The following is an 11965-nucleotide window of genomic DNA, read 5'->3' as shown; positions in this document are numbered from 1 at the left end:
CCTCCCTTTTCCACATTTGTGTATCACAAAGTTGGACTCCTACAGAGAAACCTTTTATGAATGTAAGTTAGAAACCTGAACTCCCTGCTTAGGCAGCTCCATTGTCAGGTTCTTGGAAGGCACAATGCTGAGGTTGTGAATTTTAACCACAGCACGAATGACATCTTTATTTTTATGAATGAAGTTGTACAATAAAATTCTGAGTTTGTTCCAGTATTTTATAGCATTTCCAGATATTCTGGCCAGTAAATAGTGTTGCTGCTGTTGATCATGGCAAGACGAGCTTTTTATTTTCCAGTAGATCAACCAAAAGAACTTTTAGGTGACTCATAGGCAAAGGGACAGATGAGTCTCTATGTGTTTAATAATGATCAATATTTCAGTTTATTAAAAGCCTTCATCAGTTTCCTATTCTGTAAAAGGCCCAATGCATTTTGGCTTATATGCTGAACTGAATGGCATTCTTCTGGGACTACTAAAGAAACAAATACAAATACCAATAAGGAATTGGGATTCAAAATTTAGAAGAGGATTGCACATAATTCAAGTTATATTTATGTAAAATGCTGTGATGAATCACATTCATTGTCCTTATATAAAATCATTCAATATATTAACTCCAGAAAAGCAAAAGATCTCTATGACCTGAATTGTTAAACGATTAAAGGAGAACAGGGCTTCTAATTTTTGATTTATACATTTCAACAGATGATCAGAAAGAAGAGAAGGTTGAGGAACTGTGGTGGGACAACCTTCAAGCGCATCTGATGCAACAAGTTATCTATTTCTTTTATGAAGCAGACTGCCCTTACTACAACAGAAAGAGGAAATCCAGATCTTCATGAAGTCCTGATATCTGTCTAGTATAAGGGGTGGGGGACTGAAGCTTTGGTAAGTCATGTTGTAGAATAATACATGCTGCTACAGAACGTAGGTGTAATGTATTAGAAAAGACAAATCTTTTCACACACACCCCTGGTTCCTCTTCTTCTTAAGAAAAGAAACTAATTGGATTTTAAGACTGGAATTTTTGACACTAGGAGAACTTAATGGAAATATATGCATATTGTGCATGGATGGAACAGTCCATCTGGTTGCATGTTTGGTTGCATGTTCAGTGTCTTGGCAGGGGTGGTTCAAGCATTACGCCAACTATGCAGTTGCTGAATGCGCAGTCCTCTGGGGGCCGCAATTGAGGCACCTCCGGTTCAGCTGAGAGAGGGAGAGGGAGAGCTCCAGCCACCTCCACCTCCCATTTGGCATGCAACAGCTGTTGGTTGCTGTGGGAAAGAGCTCCATCCTCACCCGGGAAGCCTTCGCGGAGCTGCTGGCGCTGGACACGGCAGTGCGGGGGCTGCGGAGCAAGACAGGACTCTCCTTCAAGGAGGTCGGCTCGAGGAGCAGCCCCGTGGGTGGCTATGGGGCCTGAAGCAGAGAAGGCAGCAAGAGCAGGCAGGAGAAGGGGTGCCCAAAAGTCCGATGTGAATGCACTGCCAGATAATCTGGATAAATAGAAAACCTGGGATATAGGGACTGTCTGGAAGGGCCCTGGGTTATATGGCAGTGTGAACTGAGATAACCCGGGGCCCTTCCACAGAGCCATATAACCCAGAATATCCAATCAGAAAATCCCACATTATCTGCTTTGGACTGGATTATATGTCAGTGTGGACTCAGATAACCCAGGGCTCTTCCACACAGCCATATAACTCAGAATATTAAAGCAGAATAACAGACATTATCTGCTTTGAATTGTAATATATGGTAATGTGGACTTAGACAACCCAGGGTCCTCCCACACAGCCATATAACTTCGAATATCAAGGCAGAAAATCCCACAATATCTGCTTTGAATTGGAATATATGGCAGTGTGGACTCAGATAGTGTGCTCTGAGTGTGCTCTGATTTCTCTGGGAAGGGAGTTCCATAGTCGAGAGGCCACCACTAAGAAGGTCCTGTCTCTTGTCTGCACCAATCGCACTTGCGAAGGAGGCGGGACTGAGAGCAGGGCCTCCCTAGAAGATCTTAAGCTCCTGCTTACCAGTGCCGCCAGTGAGATTTCATCCCAGGTAAACTCCCTTGCAGTATCGCCCTTGTCTTGATCCCCTTCCATGCAGCTGTATAAAATCTACATTGAACTGGATTATATGGCAGTGTGAACTCAGATAATCCAGTTCAAAGCAGATATTGTGGATTGTCTGCCTTGATATTCTGTGATATTTGGCTGTGTGAAAAGGCCATAGGGCCCCTTCTACACTGTCATAAAAATCCAGATTATTTGATTTGAACTGGATTATATAGCAGTATAGACTCATATAATCTAGTTCAAAGCAGATAATGTGGATCATCAGTGTTATGATTGAGCCTCATGGCTCTGCTTCTGGCAGACGTGGACGTAAGACTCCTCGAGAGTCAGATACTCTCGAGGAGCGAGAAAGAAAGAGGCTGCGAGATATCTTTGCAGAACCATCTGACGAAGAGTCTTTTAAGGGGTTCACGGAGAGAATGGAGGAAGAGCTGGTTAGCTCGGAAGAGGATGAGATGGATTGGACTCGGGTAAGGGAGGAGTTGGGTGCCACTGGCAATAATGGGATGGAAGATGAATGGGGACCTTCAGGATTAGACCCATGGACAAGCTGGAGGGATGGGACGGGATCCACAGCTGGGGATGCTGTGGGGCGTAGTCAGAGGTGTTCCAGCTCTGATGAGGAAAGTGATGAGGAAACGCCCGGGTTAAGGAGGGCAGCTGATAGTGATGAGGATTTGTAACTGGCATAAAATGAGGCTTGGGAGCAATTGCAAATTGCGTTGGGCAAGGTAATCTGGACGAACGCTTGGGATCTGTGTGGGACGCTTTCCTGAAGACTGGTGTGTTTTCGTGTGCTGATACGTAAGTTGTTTTGGAATTTGGGTTCAGACGGCGGGAGGAATTGTGTGGGCTTTTGTTTGTGCAAAACCTCTGCTTAATCTCAATAGCTTTGACCTTCCGTCGTCTTCTTGACGGACGCCATCTGCTACTCTGGATTTACGGACTGAAAACTGACTACGGGCTCGCTTTCTCCTATTGAACTTGGAAAACTGCAAACGTCTGATTCTGCCTCTCGACCTACGGAACAAACTGGGACTACGCTACTGCTTCAATCCTTGGCTGCTGAGTTTGTATTGGAAATTTGCCTTGCTGTGTGAAGGAGTGACTCCTAGTTACTCAAAACATAGTGCTGGCAGCAGAGAGGCATCTGCTGCCAATTAGTTGCATTCTTTTGAACTCTTTGTTTCCCAGCTTCTGTTTGTTTATCCCCAGGCTGAAGCAAGCTGTTTTGATTTTACCCGGATTAAACTCCGGTTTAATCCGGTTTATCTTTTGAATGTTTTTCTTGCCCCTTTTTGTTTTTAAAGGCTAAAGTTGCCTTGCCCTTGTCTTTTACGGGCATTTTGAGTTCTGTAAATCCAATAAACTCTGTTATCTTTGATCTTGTGGCGTTCTGTCCTTGACAATCTGCTTTGATAATCTGTATTATATGGCAGCGTAGAAAGGGCCTTGGTCAATAATTCTCCATATCCTGAATTTGAGAGTAAGCCAAACCAAAATTCACACAAATAACTATGGTTTAAATTAGACTGGAAATTGTATATAAACAAATAAACAAATGCTTGATTGTAGGTGTGCGGATCAAATTTCATGAAGACTGAGCTCCACAACATGTCTCCCTAAATTCAGGGTCTTTCCACACAACCATATAACCCGGAACATCAAGGCAGATAATCCACAATACCTTCTTTGAACTAGGCTATCTAAGTCTATACTGCCAGTTCAATATGGATTTTATACAGCTGTGTGGAAGGGGTCTCAGTTGTAATTATAAATCCCCTTCTACACTGCCATATAATCCAGATTATCAAAGTAGTTAATCCACGTTATCTGGATTATAGGAGTCTATACTGCCATATAATTAGTTCAATACAGATTTCAATATAAGCACATGTCTTTAATTCCCCCACGTGCATTTAAATCATCTCGTTGCAAAGAAAGACTTGAGAAAGAGTTGCTTTTCTTGTCTCCCTTTCAGTGCGCCTTTTACGCACACAAAGTTTGGAAAACTGCAAGGTTTCTGTTTAGTATTTTCCCCCTTTTTGTTGCCTCCCTCTTTTTTGTTGTTTTCCTCCTCTTTTTCGTTGGGTTGAGTGTCCCTTTCTTGCCAGTTCTCCTTCCTTCCTTAACTTCCTCCTGTGGCCTTGCCGAAGTGAGCTGGAGTGAGTGCGCCTTTGGAGACGTCTTGGGGGACCCTCTTTGGGGGACTGTTTGGGTGGGAAATATTATTTCTTAAAATTGGAAAAGTGGTTTGGTGGCTTCTAAGGACGATGAGGGACTATTCCCACAGTGTGGCTTGTGTGGAAAGAGTTAAAAGAGTTGGGGAAAAAAGGAGGGGGTTAGAGAAAGGAATTGGTTTGGTGATTGGTTTGTGGGGGGGGGGGGGGTGCCAAAATACTGTTTGCTTACACTTGAAAATTATCTAGGGTCGGCCCTGTGTCTTGGTACAGTTGTGTAATTTTTCTATTCAGCCTAAGGTCTGCATAGCACAATGAATGCATCTCTTTCTCCAATGAAGGAGAAAGGAAGACTTTCCAAGGCAGTGACAAAAAGGTTTTACAACCAAGACATTCAGTAATGCTTAGGTGGGATCTCTTGTCTTGTAATTTGAATCTATTGGCTCTTTCTAGGGTGAATCTGAGGGAGGTTTGGAATAGCACTGGATGTGGCTAAACTTTCAATCTTAGTCGTCTAGGAGCAGCAGGGGGAAGTCCAGACCATCCAATGTATCCAAAGGCATCTGATGGGGAAATCCACCATTTCTTCTTAATCATGGAGATACCCAGTGATGGCCAATAACTCTTTGGAGCTCTGTGGCCATCTGTTGTAATAACACAGGCCTAATCCATTCCCTTTTCCTTATGTCACCAAACACAGGACAAAAGGAATGGTGATGCTGGTTCAATTTGGAACTGGTTCATCTGTCCGCACTGACATCTGGCACATTCTTTGGCTTTGCATAACATGGGGTAAAGCACGGTTAATCTATTATAGCCTGCATTGTGGACTGAAAAATCACTGGACGTTATATAGACCTCCAGGTTTTACTTGTAGTCCTATTTTGTGCTTGGGACCAGAGTAGATAAGCCCCTAGTTACTGGAGCAACAGCAAACAACCTTGCCCAGAACTGGACAAAATATTCCAGATGAGTGCTGGGTGCTGACCAAAATAAAACAAAGTGGCACTGTGATGTCCATTGCTCTGGACACTATGCTCTTAACAATGCAGAACTAGAATTCCCTTTACTCTTTTGAGCAATGTATCACACTTGATCCATGCTTAGCCTGTAATCTAGCTTCATGAAATCATTTCCACATGTACTACTTACAAGCCATGTTCTTGCAGTAAAAGATAATATTTTAAAGTTCTGATCAACTGGTGGATAAAAAGGAAAGTAGATTCACTTTGTGCCGTCCGCCGGACAATAAAAAACTATAAAACTGAAACGTGCTGTCCTTTATCCGGGCGAACTGCAAATCCCTATAAGCTGTCCTATAGATATTGAACGACTGAGTCTGGATAACTTCAAAAAAGGATGTTTATTCATACAAGGTTGTAAACCTGGCACAGATCTTAAAGTTGCAGAAAATGAAACAAATTTCCATAGGTTTTAGTTGCAGAATTATCCCTGGTTCCAGAAGGCAAAGGTGATTATAAAACCACTATACCCTAATCACGCTGTCTATATTAGAAGGAGAAACTCTTTCCTTCCCTATCTTTACAGCAAAGATTAGTTCTAGAAGCGATGGAATAACTCTGCTCCTCTAACTAGATTTCCTATTCCAGATCAATATAATTCAATACTTATCTAATTTGGATAGGCTTAGATTGGCCTGGTTTTGAGGATGATTTGTCCCAGTTAGCCTTGCACAGCTCCAGCACGTTGGAAGACTATAGCCAGAATGAAACTCTAAAATGGAGACTAGACCCTGGTAAAAAGGGCGGTCCTAAGATGTTGCACTCTTTGACCAATCACTGCAAAGAAAACTGCAGCCAGCTCTTGCAGATTCCAAGCCACTTTTCCTAGGCTTTTGCAGCCAGAGGCTCAAACAAAATGTAAAGGAGGGAAAATAAACAAACGACCAATAGGTAAGGCAAACCATCGTCCTGGGGGACGGAACACTCCCCGCTAAATTCCCAGGATGTGGGAATTTACCAATCAAAAACATACAAACACCTTTGTATACACAACAATACAACAGTATAAAACTTTAAACATCTCCAATAAGCAACACGAGGTCACTAATTGGTCTGTCCAGGACAGACATTTTGTCCTTACTATGAGTCTTTACTTGAACTTTTCTAACCTTACCGTCAGGGCAAGGAAAGGTCTTTAGTATAATGCCCATAGGCCAGGCATAGCGGGGCAAGTCTTTGTCCTTTAGCAACACAAGGTTTCCCACCTTGAAATTGTCCTCTGGGGTTTGCCAGAGTCTTCTGGTTGGAAGCTGGCTTAAGTATTCGGCCTTCCACCTCTTCCAGAAGTGGTTGGCTAAGGTCTGCACATGCAAAATTGGTGCCACAGTCCGACCAAATTAACTTAATTGGCCCTCTGAGGGCTACAAACTTTTTCAAGGCATTTATGAATGATGAAGTGTCCATTCCCTCTGCAACCTCTATATGGACAGCTCGTACTGACAAACAAGTAAACAAAACCGCACATCTTTTGTTATTTACAACACCACCCCTGGTTTTCCTAGTGACAACCTCCCAAGGACCAAACACATCGATTCCCACATGGGAAAAGGGGGGGTCTGTCAAAGTCCTGTCCTGAGGTAACTCAGCCATCAGCTGACTCTGAGTCGCCGACATTTGACACACTTAAAAATAACACTGCTGACCAAACTTTTAGCATTTACCACCCACAGGCCTTCATTTCTAAGGGCTGCCTCAGTTAGAGTTCTACCTTGATGATGAATTTTCTCATGGTAGTGACGAACCAACAGCAAAGCAATATGGCTATTGGGGGGTACAATGATGGGGTTCTTTATACACACTTTGAGTTTAGCCTTAGCTAACCTCTCACCCACTCTTAAAATGCCCTCTTTATCCAGAAATGGGTTTAACTCACGCAAGAAACTCCGGCTGGGGGTGTCAAGCCCTTGTTCTAACCTGGCTATTTCTAGACTAAACTCATGCCTCTGAACTGACCTGAATATTACTCCCTTAGCCTTCAACATGTCCTGAACTTGCAAAGGCTGACTATCTTTGCAGACTAAGCGATGTATAAGCCTAGCAACTGCTCTAAGAAGACTGTGCCATTCCGGAAAACGTTCAAAATGGTGTCGTTCCAGACAAGATCTTTGGCCCATCTTGATTTCTGTGGTTGTCTTGCAATCCTTCACCTCTGCACTTCGTGAGACTTGAGCATTCATAATATCCGAAAACCTTTGCTCATCTTTCGAGAGCGCTGTGGCTTCGTCTCTCTCAGAGACTTTGAAGATGGAGGAATACTCTGGAGTTATTGCTTGGCAGTAGACTGAGATATGACTTAGGCAACTGCGCACAAGTGTAGGACGTCCACCTTTAAGCACCTGTGCTTGATTGGAGTCCAACGACGATGGTGGGTGCATCTTGTTTATGCACACTGGGCCTATGACTGTCCAGCCTAATGGCAATTGTTGTGCGATAGGTGCACCTGGAGGTCCTTTAACTTGGTCGTTCACACAGAACAAGCTCGGGCAGTCCGAGCCAAGCAAAAGGGCAATGTCCACATCTGGCCGAAAGGCTGGTATAGCATTCTTTAACCGTCGCAAATGTGGATGAGCCTCCACAACTTCTCTAGTTACAATTTGTTTTTTGTTCCGAGGGATGGAGGAACACTCAATCAGGTCTGGCAACTTGAACTGTCTCTTCTGGTCGCAAGAGGAGACAACAAAGCCAGATGCTATGCGACCCTGCAACTTCTTTTTTCCTGCACATGTAGTCATGGTGTAATTGACCATCTTGGTTTTAAGGTCAAACATGCGGAAGAACTCTGGAGTAGCTAGGGAGGCGTCGCTCTGTGAATCCAGGGCCACATAGAGTCTCTTTCTAAGCCAAGGGCTCTTGGCTGGATATACATCCGCTAGGCAGATAGGATGACAAACTCTTAACTGTTGCGAGTCAGAACACAGCTCTGTACAGGCGACTGCTGAGACCTCCACCTGCATCTCTGGTGCGGCTGGCTTGTCGGTGTCTTCGACTGCTGACTTTTCTTTTGGTGAAGCGTTCTCTTTGGGGTGGGAGATGATATTGGAGTTGTGCATTGCGGTGCAATGCTTGAGGCTGTTGCATTTCTCACACTTGATGTTTTCTTTGCAGTTGGATGCAAAGTGTGGAGTTGCTCCACAGCATCTAAAGCAAATTCCCTGCTTTTGAACTAGCTGTTGCCTTTCTTTGTATGTCTTTCTACTAAACTCCCTGCAGTTGGCCAAGCTGTGAGGCTTTTGGTGAATAGGGCAAAGCAACTCTTTTACCTCCAACCTGGGTTCGTCAGTCTTGTGTTGAGTTTCGACTGCCTTTACGCTGACAGGTCTATTGGCCTCTCTAGGTGGTTTCTTGTCCACTTCAGGTGCCTTCTCTGGCTGGGTCCCTTGGTATAAGGTGGGGAGGCCCGTCTGTGGATCATTCCTTTCTCTGGCTGCCCTGGTGATGAACTGGACCAAATGAGAAAATGGAAGGTATGCCTGGGAGTGGGCCTCCTTGTAGTTGAAGACCTCCTGTCCCCAGCGTTCTTGCAAAGTGAAGGGCAGCTTGGTCAAGATCTGCCTCTGGGACAGGTGCTGATCGAGGCACTTCAAACCGGGCAGTTCTGGATTCTCCTTGGCCGACTCTAATTCCGCAAGGAGATCGCTGAGGTCCCACAAGAGTTTGAAGTCTTTGAGTTTTAAAGCTGGGAACCTTTGGAGCTTGTCCATAAGAGATGCTTCAATCTCTGTGCTGGCCCCATACCTCTGCTGCAACCTGGCCCAGGCCTTTTCCAGGGCTTTGTCGGGATCGGCTACGTGGGCTGCGTAGATCTTCTTAACTTGTGAGGATGAGGCTGGGCCCAACCATGCAGCCAGAAGAGTCAGTTCTTCCTCAGGCAATAACTTTAAGTCTCTGATTGCTCTCTGGAAGGTGGCCTTCCAGAGAAGAAATTCCTCAGGCTTGTCCGAAAACTTTTCGACACCCTTGTCCTTAAGATCTCTTCTGGGACTTCTGATGATGGAGACAAGCTGGGACTCCGGCGTCGAAGGGAACAATTGAGGAGTTTGCTGTTGTGGAGTGGACTCCCACCGTGTACCTTGCGTCAACCTTTGGCCTCTTGGAGGGATGACATCGACCACTGACGAATCGATGGTTCCCTGTGCAGCTGTCTGTAGGGGCCAACTAGCGCTCGGCCTTGAGGCCCTGATTGACTGACCTAGGGTTTTAGCAGGAGGCACAGGTAGCTCGAGCAAGGGTGAGCTCCCCGCTATGACGCTCTGCTCTGCAGGAAACTCAAAAGTGACTTTGGGGCCCTGCTCTGGGTAAGGAGAGAAGTCTCCCTGTTCCTCATCCGAAAACTGGCTGTACATGCTGCCAAGGTGCGCAAACACTTTGGCAGAAGGGTCCTGTATTGGTAACTGGCTTACATTTTCTTCTGTGAGTGGCTCAATTAGGGCCTTGGCCAAAGTCTCAGCCCTTACCCTTTTGGCTGCGGCATCCATCTTTATTCTAAGCATCTCTATACGAGCCTGTTCTATTTGCATTTCGCTTTGTCTACGGGCCTGTTCTATTTGCATTTCGCTTTGTCTTTGGGCCTGTTCCATTTGCATTTCGCTTTGTCTACGGGCCTGTTCCATTTGCATTTCGCTTTGTCTACGGGCCTGTTCTATTTGCAGTCGTTGCTCTTCTTCTTTAAAGGGAAGGGTGAGATCAGCTGCCTTAGCATCAGCCTCCGCCCCCGCTACCTTGCTCTTTAGCTCCAGACGTGCAGCCTCCTTAATGTGCAAGGCAGCTAGGGAAGAGATGGCACTCCCAGCAGCAGAAGACTTGCTAGAGTGGCTGTGTTTAGACGATGCACGCTCCCTTAGTTTAGATACCTGGCTAGAGCGGTTGGACTTAAGACTAAGTGCCACAGCAGGTGATTTTAAAAGATTGGTCTCATGGCTGCATAAGGAAGCTAGGATTGCCCTCACCCTATTTTCTTTCTCATTAGTGTCAGCTAAAACACTCCCTATTTCTAACTCTGAATCCTTGGCGTTAATGCGCTCGAGGACCTGGACTATCTTAGACACTAAACCCCTCCAAAGACCGAAGGCTTCTTCGAGGTCTGTCTGTAATATGGCTGGCACCCTTGTGATACCCAAGCTCTCTATTCTGTCCATTAATGTTGTGATGCGCTCCCATGCCGAACCTAACCTCACATGGAGGAGCTCCTTTTCGTCTATTAGATGGGCTAGCATTTTGGCTGAAGGGTGCTTTATCCTTTGGGGCCTTTCATTCCTACTTTCAGCCTCAGAAGGAGGTACGCCATCTGTATCATCTTGAAATTGCATAGACATTATGTATTCTTAATAGCAAGTAAATTTACAACAAAGGCAAATGCAATATACCTGCAAGTAAATTTACAATAAAAGCAAATTCAATATATAATACAATTCACAGCACTTAACCATAGCAATATATATCACTAAGTAACTATACTTTACAAAGATTGTGACCTTTGGCGCCAGATTTTGGTGGGCAAGTTGCAAAATGCCAACTGACAGCAACTTGCCACTTGTTACCTCCCTTGCCCGAGTGACGTAAACTGCCAAAATGGCGACTTCGCCAAATTTTCAAGCACCTCGTGCTCTGCGGCTCGAGGCCTGCCGCCGAAGGAGCACCGAGGCTGGCTTTGGAAAGGAGGAGAGAAGAGACGCCTCCTCCCCGCTGTGAAGGGAGGTCACCACCGCAGGTCGATGAAACAGGTCACCACCGCAGGACGATGAAGCAGGTCACCACCGCAGGACGATGAGGCAGGTCACCACCGCAGGACGATGAGGCAGGTCACCACCGCAGGACGATGAGGCAGGTCACCACCGCAGGACGATGAGGCAGGTCACCACCGCAGGACGATGAGGCAGGTCACCACCGCAGGACGATGAGGCAGGTCACCACCGCCAGGCGACTGTCCCGGCCGAGTGCTTCTGGACTCACCACCTCCAGGACCTACTGCTGGGTTTTGCACAGCCGTGCAATTGCCGAAACAGCCGCAGGGCTACGCGCACACACGCGAGCTGAAGAGCAGGATACTGCAGAGGCTGAAGGAATGGAGCCCCACTCTCTCACTTGCCTTTCGGCCTGGCAGCAAGCTTTCACTGCAACAGACCAACAAAATCAAAGTCTCTATGGCCGTGCAAGCTAGCTGAAGCGGAAAAACCGCTGATCTACCTCAAAACTGTGCCGTCCGCCGGACAATAAAAAACTATAAAACTGAAACGTGCTGTCCTTTATCCGGGCGAACTGCAAATCCCTATAAGCTGTCCTATAGATATTGAACGACTGAGTCTGGATAACTTCAAAAAAGGATGTTTATTCATACAAGGTTGTAAACCTGGCACAGATCTTAAAGTTGCAGAAAATGAAACAAATTTCCATAGGTTTTAGTTGCAGAATTATCCCTGGTTCCAGAAGGCAAAGGTGATTATAAAACCACTATACCCTAATCACGCTGTCTATATTAGAAGGAGAAACTCTTTCCTTCCCTATCTTTACAGCAAAGATTAGTTCTAGAAGCGATGGAATAACTCTGCTCCTCTAACTAGATTTCCTATTCCAGATCAATATAATTCAATACTTATCTAATTTGGATAGGCTTAGATTGGCCTGGTTTTGAGGATGATTTGTCCCAGTTAGCCTTGCACAGCTCCAGCACGTTGGAAGA

General features: G+C 45.5%; 1 long non-coding RNA gene across 1 annotated transcript; it reads left to right on the top strand.

Moving 5' to 3' along the window:
• Positions 1-906: 906 nt before the first annotated feature.
• Positions 907-3471, top strand: LOC134297350 (uncharacterized). The gene is made up of 2 exons (XR_010004059.1): positions 907-2891; positions 2978-3471. It is a non-coding gene; the product is annotated as an uncharacterized LOC134297350 (long non-coding RNA).
• The last annotated feature ends 8494 nt before the right edge of the window (positions 3472-11965 follow it).

This window comes from Anolis carolinensis, chromosome 3 (assembly GCF_035594765.1).
Source record: "Anolis carolinensis isolate JA03-04 chromosome 3, rAnoCar3.1.pri, whole genome shotgun sequence".
NCBI classification, from domain to species: Eukaryota; Metazoa; Chordata; class Lepidosauria; order Squamata; family Dactyloidae; genus Anolis; species Anolis carolinensis.
The sequence above is the reverse complement of the archived record's forward strand: the minus strand, read 5'-3'. Positions and strand labels throughout refer to the sequence as shown.